This window comes from Dipodomys merriami, unplaced genomic scaffold (genome assembly GCF_024711535.1).
Source record: "Dipodomys merriami isolate MVZ:Mamm:240054 unplaced genomic scaffold, mDipMer1.0.p SCAF_24, whole genome shotgun sequence".
Taxonomy (NCBI): Eukaryota; Metazoa; Chordata; class Mammalia; order Rodentia; family Heteromyidae; genus Dipodomys; species Dipodomys merriami.
In genome coordinates, this window is record NW_027203826.1 from 17,624,406 (window position 1) to 17,635,159 (window position 10,754).

A 10,754-nucleotide genomic window follows, 5' to 3' on the forward strand; every position below is an offset into this window, starting at 1 on the left:
AGAGGTGAAGAAGACTATGGTAAGGCCAGGCTGTGTTAAGTATTCATAAGACCCTGTCTCAACCAATAAACACGAGAAACAAGAAAATGAGTCTTTTTGTCTTTTGCTTGCTGGTACTGTGGTTTGAACTCAGGGCCTCAGACTCACTCAGCTGCTACTCACTTGAGCCCAGCCACCAGCCAGCTTTTTGCTGTTTGCTTTTAGAGATAGTTTCATGGATTTTTCTACCCAGGCTGGCTTCAAATTTTGATCCTCTTGAGAATATTTGTGTGTGTGTGTGTGTGTGTGTGTGTGTGTGCACGCACGCACATGTGCCTCCATCCTCAAGCTTGAATTCAGGAGCCTGGGTGTTGTCCCTAAGCTTTTTGCTCAAGGCTGGAGCTCAAGTGCTTGGGCTACAGGCTCTCCTTCCAGCTTTTTTGGGTAATTAATTGGAGATAAGAGTCTCGCAGAGTTTCCTGTTGAGGCTGACACTGAACTGTGTTTCTCAGACCTCAGGCTCTAGAGTAACTAGGATTACAAATGTGAGCTTGGTGCCTAGTCCTGAGAATCTCTTTAGAATTAAAAGTAGTCTGCAAGGCACTAGTGGCTCATGCCTGTAATCGTAGGCTGAGATCTGGGGATCGCAATTTGAAGCCAGTAGGGGCAGAAAAGTCTTTGAGACACTCTTTTTTTTTTTTTTTTTTTTTTTTTGGTGGAGGGGTCTGGTCATGGGGCCTGAACTCTGGGCCTGGGCGCTGTCCCTCAGCTCTTCAGCTCAAGGCTAGTGCTCTACCACTTGAGCCACAGCACCACTTCCGGCTTTTTTTTCTTTTTTTGCTTATGTGGTGCTGAGGAATCGAACCCAGGGCCTCAGGCATGCAAGGCAAGTGCTCTACCACTGAGCCAACTTCCCAACCCTCTTTGAGACACTTTTAATCACAGAAAAAGCCAAAGTTTGATAACTCAAGTGGGAGAGTGGTACCCTTGAGCAAAAGGAACTTAGGGACAGCACCCAGGTCCAGAGTTCAAGGCCCAGGACGGGGGGGGGGGGGGGGGGGGGGGATTAGTCAACTTATATAAAGCACTCAAACTGTGTCTGGCCACACACACAGTACCTGCTATGTATGATGATGATGATTAATAATAATAAAATATTGAGGCATATGCAAGCACCTCTGGGGAACTGATTTACCAGAGATAAAGTTGCTGTATTGAAGTTATGTCCCCGTAAAAATGTGAAAACTTTAGCCAAATTACCTTCTTTTTTTTTTTTTTTTGTCGGTCATGGGGCTTGAACTCCGGGCCTGGGCGCTGTCCCTCAGCTCTTCAGCTCAAGGCTAGCGCTCTACCACTTGAGCTACAGCGCCACTTCCGGTTTTCTGGTGGTTTATTGGAGATAGGAGTCTCACGGTCTCTCCTGCCCGGGCTGGCTTTGAACCTCGATCCTCAGATCTCAGCCTCCTGAGTAGCTAGGATTACAGGCGTGAGCCACCAGCGCCCGGCCCAAATTACCTTCTAAAGGTCTTTAACAATTCCCACCACATCTACCAATGGTAGCAAGGGTGCCTGTTGCCCAGGCTCTGCGGACACCTGTTGCTATGAATGTCCTGTCCTCCTCGTTATGGGATAGCCATGCTGTTTTCCAATGGTAGACTCATTGCCTGTGTCACTGCCACTGTTCCTCACCATCAGGTTTGAAATCCAAGATCTCTGATGATTATGAAGAAAGTGTGGCATTATCTTTTATCAGGGTAGATAATGCCAGCTGTCAGTGATTTTAGGTTGGGCCTTTGTCTGTATCCTGTCATACCTCTGTTTAGTGGAGTTTGTGTGAGCTTAAACATGTATGATGAGGGGGTGGGGAGGATTGGGTGGGGAGGAGGAGGGAGGGAGATGGGAAGGGATGGGAAGGGGGAAAAAAGGAGGAGGCTACAATGCTTGGTAAGAAATGTACTCATTATCTTGCCCATGTAATTGTAACCCCTCTGTACAGTATTTTCACAATAAAAAATAAATAAAAATAAAAAAATATGTATGACAAGTCTTTTCTTCTGTGTGGTATATTTTTTCTTTATATTTCATTTCATTTTATTTATTTTCTGTTGTTGTTGGTTGTGGGGCTTGAACTCAGGGCCTGAGCACTGACTGTGAGCTTCTTTTGCTCAAGCCTAGAACTCTTACTTCTTGAGCCACAGCACCACTTCTGGCTTTTTCTATTTATATGGTACTGAGGAATCGAACCCAGGGCTTCATGCATGCTAGGCAAGCACTCTACCACTGAGCCACCTTCCCAGCCCCTTCTGTGTGGTTTATGCAATTTAAATTCTGTATTTGTCTCAAAAAGAACTATTAAAAAACAAGCAGACGATAAAGCAAGTAGAGGGTTGGAACACATTGTGGTAGGCTGCAGATTCGCCAGATCAACACAGTGGCGATTAAGGAAGTGTCAGACCTTGGAGAAATGTGTCCGAGCTTGTCCTTCAGCTGCGGCCTCCTGGGTCAGGGCTCCTCTGCTGGAATGCTTCAGGCTCCGCCCAGCCCTTTGGGATTCCGGACTGAGCCAGCCCGAAAGCTCTCTAGTGCCCCCATCTGGTCAGAGAAAGGAGAGGCATGCTTTCCAGAACTGTTCCTGATCCCCCTCTAGCCAGGGACCTTAAAGGCAAAGAGGATGGGGGGGGGGGCGGAGAGGGGGGGTTCAGACTAGTGCCTCAAGAAGGAAAAATTAAAACCGGGCTTCCGTCTGTAATCCTAGCTATTCAGAAGACTGAGATCTAAGGATCATGGTTCGAAGCCAGCCTGGGAAGGAAAAATTCATTGACTCATCTCCAATGAACCACCAAAAAACAGAAGTGGAACTGTGGCTCAAGTGGTAGTCTTGAGCACAAAAATAGAGACAATGCCTAGACCTGAATACAAGGACCCCTCCCCCAAAACAAACAAATAAATAAATAAGGAAACATTATTTGAGGATACATTGATGATTGGGAGTGTTTTTATTTTACTTTATTTTATTGTCAGTCCTGGGGTTTGAACTAGGAGCCAGGACACTGTCCCTGAGCTCAGCCCAGGAGTGTGTTTTTGTTTTTTTTGTCAGTCATGAGGCTTGAACTCTGGGCCTGAGCACTGTCCCTCAACTCTTCAGCTCAAGGTGAGCACTCTACCACTTTAGCCACAGTGCCATTCTGGTTTTCTGGTGGTTAATTGGAGATAAGAGTCATGGACTCTCCTGTACCGGCTGGCTTTGAACCATGATCCTTACATCTCAGCTTCCTGGGTAGCTAGGATTACAGATGTGAGCCTCCAGTGCCTGGCTTCAGGAGTTTTGGGGGTTTTTTTGTTTTTTGTTTTGTCAGTCGTGGGGCTTGAACTCAGGGCCTGGGCGCTGTCCCTCAGCTCTTCAGCTGTAGACTAGCCCTCTACCACTTGAGCCTCAGCCCCACTTCCAGTTTTTTCTGCTTATGTGGTGCTGAGGAATTGAACCGAGGGCCTCATGCATGCAAGGAAAGCGCTCTACCACTGAGCCACCTTCCCAGCTCCAGGAGTATTTTTTAAATATTCATTTATTTGTACAATTGAGAAGAGTTAAATGTGCTCAAGCCAATCAATACATAGAACCTTATAATACATACATACACACATACATACATACAAACAACCAAACATATGAGTCTCCCTCTATGCTCCAGGGAGCATAGAGCCTAAGGGGTCTTTCAATTCTGGTCCCAACTACAGCCATACATCCCCTTGTGCGTGTGTTTTTTTTTTTGTTTTGTTTTGTTTCGTTTTTGTTTTTGTCGGTTGTGGGCCTGAACTCTGGGCCTGGGCGCTGTCCCTCAGCTCTTCAGCTCAAGGCTAGCACTCTACCGCTTGAGCCAACAGCGCCACTTCCAGCTTTTTCTGCTTATGTGGTGCTGAGGAATCGAACCCAGGGCCTCATGCATGCAAGGCAAGCACTCTACCACTGAGCCACCTTCCCGGCCCTGTGCGTGTGTTTTTCTGAATTAATAAAAACAAAATTTCTGCCTCACAGTTTCAAAATTCCCAAATCCATAGATGTGATTAATTTAATACTCCCAGGAATATTTTTGATCAATGTGAATTGTATTTAAATCCTCACCATGAGGGGCTGACTATTAAAATACTCTATTAATATTAAAGTCTTCCAGGGCTGAGAATTGGCTTAGTGGTAGAGTGCTTGCCTTGCATTCATGAAGCTGTGGGTTCGATTCCTCAGAGCCACATAAACACAAAAAGCCAGAAGTGGTGCTATGACTCAAGTAGCAGAGTGCTAGCCTTGAGCAAAAGAAGCTCAGGGACAGTGCCTAGACCCCTGAGTTCAAGCCCTAGGACTGGCAAAAAATAAAAATAAAAAAGTCTTCCAAATTGGTAGTTACACTTGCCTGTGTCCCTTCTATCTGAATGGTCTCCAGGAATGATTTGCTGATGGAAAAAAAGTCTTTCCTGACTTGGAAAAAATTATATTAAATAAAGTAAGCCAGACCCAAAGAAACATAGGTCTCATCGTTCCCCTTATTTGCAATAACTAGTATACGTCTAGGATAATCTTAACAGACAAGCAGAAAAGGTCAAAAACTATGTTCATATGACCATCTAAGATGCTGCTCAGCAAAATGAACCCCAAGATAGTGACATAAGAGGTTATATCTTTGTCACTGTTGTTTTTAATGTACTATGTGATTTCTTTTGTATGTTCTTCCCCATGGTACAACCGCTGTTTTCACTGTATTTGATTCTGGTGCCCTGTATCTTGTATATACATTTTTCTAGTTTGGGGAGGGGAAGGGAAATAACAAAATGCTGAAACAAGGATACAGGTTGACCCATCGTAACGAGATGCATAAGACACTATGTTGAAACCGAACGTTACAACTTTTGGGGGGGAAGCTGGGGAGGGTAGGGATGATAGGGGAAAAACAATGGAGGGGGTAACGATGCTGGATAGGAAATGTACTCATTGCTTTACTCATGTAACTGTAACCCCTCTGTACAGTATCTTTACAATATGTGTGTGTGTGTGTGTGTGTCTTTCCTCTACTTGTAGCTGCCAAAGGCCAAGATTTTCCTCATTTCCCCCTCCAGTACTGGGGCTTGAACTCAGGATCTCTTAGCTTCTGGTGCTCTACCAATTGAACCATATATCTAGTAGGGCATTTTGCTGCTTCATTGGAGATAATAATTTCTCAGATTTTTCTGCCAGGGCTAACTCCAAATAGTGATCATCAGATCTCAGCCTCCTGAGATGGCAGACATGAGCCATCAGTGCCTGGTGGCTCTTTGTGGGTGCTCAAGGCTGTTGCTTGCTCAAGGCTGGTGCTCTACCACTTGAACCACACTATCAGTCCAAGCTTATTGTTAATGCTACCCTTTAGTTCCCTGTAATTCTGTTCTCAACTTTTTACCTTCACCTCTAGACATCCCTCAGAACACCCACACCCAGCACTCCATAACTACTAATCTCTATCTCTATATGTTTGTCTATTCAATACCTCTCCTACAAATGGCAATTCAGGCCTTTGTGACTGACTTCTTTAGATTGGCATGTTGTCAAGGTTTGTTCATGTTGTGAAGGAATTTGAAAGTACTTTATTTGTTTTTATGATCAAATAATATTCTATTGGATGGCTGTACTAATTTGAGTTTTCTGTGTATGAGCTGATGGGCATCTAACAATGCTGCTACTAACAATGCTGTTACTAACAATGCTGCAATAAACATTCATGCACAAGTTTTGCTATTTTCCTGACAATTTTACTTTTTAAGTATGGTATTATAAAGGTGATATACATAGGGATTACCATTTCCTTTTTCTTTTCTTTTCTTTCTTTTTTTTTTGTCGGTCATGGGGTTTGAACTCTGGGCCTGGGCGCTGTCCTCCAGCTCTTCAACTTAAGGCGAGTGCTCTACCACTTGAGCCACAGGGCCACTTATGGTTTTCTGGTGGTTGATTGGAGATAAGAGGCTCATGGACTTTGGTGCCTGGACTGACTTTGAACTGTGATCCTCACACCTCAGCCTCCTGAGTAGCTAGGATTGTAGGTGTAAAGCACTGGTGCCTGGCAGGGATTACTATTTCATTTCAAGTAATGAGTACATTTCTTTTTGGAAAATATCACCCCTTCCCTTGCTCTCTCCCAGTTTTTCCCTCTGGTCCCTGTCCACAAGTTGTATAATTCATTTTCAACATAGTGTCTACTGAGTACTACTACTGGGTTTGTTCACCCTTTGTCTCTAGATTTTTACTGTTAAAATATGATGTTAATTAGTTATCTGCCCAATAGGAATGCAAGCTTAGAGAATTTTGTGTGTTTTATTACATCTCCAGCAACCAAATTACCTTGCCAGTGCAGCACAGAATAAAAACTCAATACAAACCTGTAAAATCGATGAACTATTCTCTCTGTGTGTATGCTCATGGCTCTTGTTTGCTCAGGGTTAGTGCTCTACCACTTGAGCCACATCGCCAGTCCAAGCTTATTGGTCATGCTACCATTTAACTCCCTGTAATTCTGTTCCCAACTTTTTTTTTTTAATTGTCAGTCACTGGTCTTGAACTCTGGGCCTGGGCGCTGTCCCTGAGCTTTTCAGCTCAAGGTGAGCATTCTACCACTTGAGCCACAGGGCCACTTCTAGTTTTCTGGTGGTTAACTGGAATAAGAGTCTCACGGACTTTCCTGCGTGGGCTGGCTATGAATTGCAATCCTCAGATCTCAGCCTCCTGAGTAGCTAGGATTACAGGCGTGAGCCACCAGCAGCACCCAGCAGGTTCCCAACTTTTTACCTGAGACCCTCTTAAGTGTCATCTCACCAGTAGACTCCCCCTTCCACTTCCGGATCTGGTTGATTACACGCCATCCCCTCACACAGCACTGTCAAGTGGACTGTTTGTGTTCTGACCTTGAGCTCTTCCTCTAGATGATAAGGAAATGTCAAGAAACTCTGGGTAAGTCTGGGTAGATCTCTGAAATGTCAACCATTTATCTATTTGGGGTTTAGCCTGCAACTAGCTGTTCTTACTTATATATATTTAGCTTTTTTCTTTTTCTTTTTTTTTTTTTTTTTTGAAGAGTATATGAGACCAGTTTTATTTTCTTTTTTTTTTTTTTTTTTTGAGAACATACTGTACAGAGGGGCTACAATTACATGGGCAGGATAATGCATACATTTCTTACCAAGCATTGCAGCCTCCTCCTTTGTTTACCCTTCACCTCCCTTCCCAGCCTCCCCCCTCCCCCCACCCAATTATACCCCCCTCCCCCCCCATATTTAGCTTTTTTCTTCCAAAGCAGTGGGGAAATACTGTGGAGCATTATATGCTCAGGGACTCAGGGTTAAAAGTGTTTATAAACTTATATTTGCTTCACCATGAGCTGGGAAGCAAGTTTTGATCAGAAATATTTTTCAGTTAATAAAGGCTCTCACCTGTAAGTTACTCAGAAAAGGCTGAGATCTGAGAATCATGGTCCAAAGCCAGCTTGTGCAGGGAAGTCCCTGAGACTCTTATTTCCAGTTAACTAGAAAAAAGCTGAAAGTGGGGCTGTGGCTCAAGTGATAGAGCACTAGCCATAAGCTCAGGAATAGTACACAGGCCCTAAGTTCAGGCCCCAGGACTGGACCCAGTATAATTCTAACATTTACAGGGTCTGTGGAAGGGAAGAGGATACACGGGGAGTGTAACATCTTAGGAGTTTGGGAAGTTTTGTGAAGTAGTAGTCTTTCAAAGGATTATGGAATCAAGTTGTTCTTCCTGGCTCTTATTGATTTATTGGCAAAAGACAAAGGAAGCCTGTGTGATTAATCAGGAATTGAAAGAAAAATGTTAAAGCCAGAGACACACATGGAAAGACTCATTTCCTGCTGAAGGGTAGAAAAACTGGGTTCAAAGTTTTTAGAAAGACAACAGTTTTAAGACAGGTGCTGATGGCCTGTAATCCCAGCTACTCAGGAGGCAGAGATCTGAGAACTGTAGCACAAAGATAGCTCAGGCAGGAAAATCTGTAAGACTCATCTCCATTTAGCCAACAAAAGCCAGAGTGGGTTTTTATTATCTGATAATAGAAATAATAAATTAATGCTTTGGGGAAAACAATTTGGCTATATAGGACTGCGAGTAAAATCTAGTAAAACATCTTGTGTGTGTGTGTGTGTGTGCGCGCACACACACACGCGTGCATGCACGTGCATGCTTGCCAATCTTGGAAATTGAACACAGGGCCTCATATTCTTGCTTAGTCTTTTCACTCATAGGTGGTGCTGTACCATTGGAGCTACACTTTCACTTATGGCATTTTGGTAATTAACTGGAGATCATAGTCTATGGGACTTTTCTGCCTTGATTGGCTTTGAACCACTATTCTGAGCCTCCTATCTAAGATTACAGGCATGAGTCATCAGCACTCAGTTTACAATCCAGTAATACATCTTGATTCTACAATCCAATTTTCCCTTAGGGGAAAATCCAGACTACTGGTAAAAATTTATGCACAGATATCTAAAATGACACATACGTATATAATTTAATAAATTACTGTTACCCAAGCATGTGGAAATATAAAGATGTACAAATTAGATCCACACAAGGAAAGCATATGTAACTGCTGAATATTATATGTTAAGTGGTTTCTAACATAAAATGATTACATGTTAAACTAAAAATTAAAATAAGGGCTGGGAAGGTGGCTCAGTGGTAGATCGCTTGCCTTGAAGGCTTGAGGCCCTGGTTTCGATTCTTCAGCACCACATAAACAAACAGAATAAAGCCGGAAGTGGTGCTATGGCTCAAGTGGTAGAGCACTAGCTTTGAGCTGAAGAGCTGAGGGACAGTGCCCAGGCCCAGAGTTCAGGCCCCATGACCAGACATAAAAAAAAAAAAATTAAAATTAAATGTACTATTTTCTAACTTTATAACAATGTGATTTAAAAAAACAACACTGTGCCGGGTGCCAGTGACTCAAGCCTGTAATCAGGAGGCTGAGACCTGAGGATCACAGTTCAAAGCCAGCCCAGGCAGTACCATCTGTGAGACTCTTTTCTACACACACACACACACACACACACACACACACACACACACACACATACCACTGAGGGCTGGGAAGTTGGCTCAGTGGTAGAGTGCTTGCCTTGCATGCATGAGGCCCTGGGTTTGATTCCTTAGCACCACATAAGCAGAAAAAGCCAGAAGTGGAGCTGTGGCTTAAGTGGTAGCGTGCTAGCTCTTTGAGCTAAAGAACTGAGAGACAGCTTGCGCCCAGGCCCAGAGTTCAGGCCCCATGACCAACAAAAAACAAACAAACAAAAAACACAGAAAGAAAACGTCCCCAAATTGAATAGTATTGTTCAGTATTGGCACATAGCCAATTTGTTTTTCTCTTTCATGTTACCTTTTTTGCAGACAGCCACATTGGCTCAGGATAGTTTTTATTACCTTTTGCTTTCATCGTGAATAACATACAAAAAATAACTTTCAAAAGACTCAATTATCATTTCTTCTGAGAAGAAAGGGACTTTTCTTCCACAATGTGAATTTAAAACATAAATACAATAAGCCAGGCACTGGTGGCTCATGCCTACAATCCTAGCTACTTAGATGATTGAAATCTGAGGATCACAACTCCAAACTACCTGAGCAAAAAGTTCAGTAGATTCCGTCTCCAAAGTAACTAGCCAAAAGCAAGGCTGAAGACATGGCTAAAGTGTATAGCATCAACTCAGCAAATGCAAGGCCCTGAGTTCAAACCCAAGGACATCAATATAATAACAACAATAATAATAAATATAATTGTTAACTGGGTGCTGGTGGCTCACACCTGTAATCCTAGCTACTCAGGAGGCTGAGATCTGAGAATCATGGTATTGTTGTCAATAATTTTCACAGGTGTGTGTGTGTGTGTGTGTGTGTGTGTGTGTGTGTGTGTGTGTGTGTGCTGGGGCTTGAACTAATGGCGTGGGTGCTGTCTCTGAGCTTCTTTGCTTAGGACTACTGCTCTACCACTTAAGCCACAGCTCTGCTTCTGGCCTTTGGGTGGTTAATTGGAGATAAGAGTCTCTTGGACTTTCCTGTCTGGGCGGGCTTTGAACTAAGATCTTCAGATCTCAGCCTCCTTGAGTAACTAGGATTATAGGCATGAGCCACTCATGCTCATGCCTGGTTAAAAACATTTTCTTTTTAAGAAACAATAGACTAATAGATTTTGATTTGGTTAAATGAAATCTCTATACTTATAAGGGCATCATTTTAAAGCAAGTGCAGGACTTCTGAGAAAAGAGAATGAAGAGTGAAAACATGATGCGTATATTACTTCTTGAACTGCAGTAACATGATAGTCATACTAATGTTTTCCTCAAAACGAGCGCAGAATTTAACACAGTGTCCTTCCAGATGTCAAGGAAGGGAAGCAGGTGTTTTCCCAAGGCTCTTCCCCTTGGAAGCTGCCTGCCCTGGGGCAGACTTCACCACTAGACGGTAAACAAATACTGTTCCAACTGGCTCAATGGACATTCAATAACTGGATGCCAGAAATGATCTCTGTTCTTCAAAATGTGTTGGGCAGACTTTCACTGTGAAAATATTCATGGCCTGTACACATTACTCCCACTGGAAATTTGTGTCCAATTTAACAGTTACATAATGCAATTTTTTTATTTTTTATTTTTGCCAGTCCTGGGCTTGAACTCAGGACTGAGACCCTGAGCTTTTTTGCTCAAGTCTAATGCTCTACCATTTGAGCCACAGCTCTACTTCTGGCATTTCA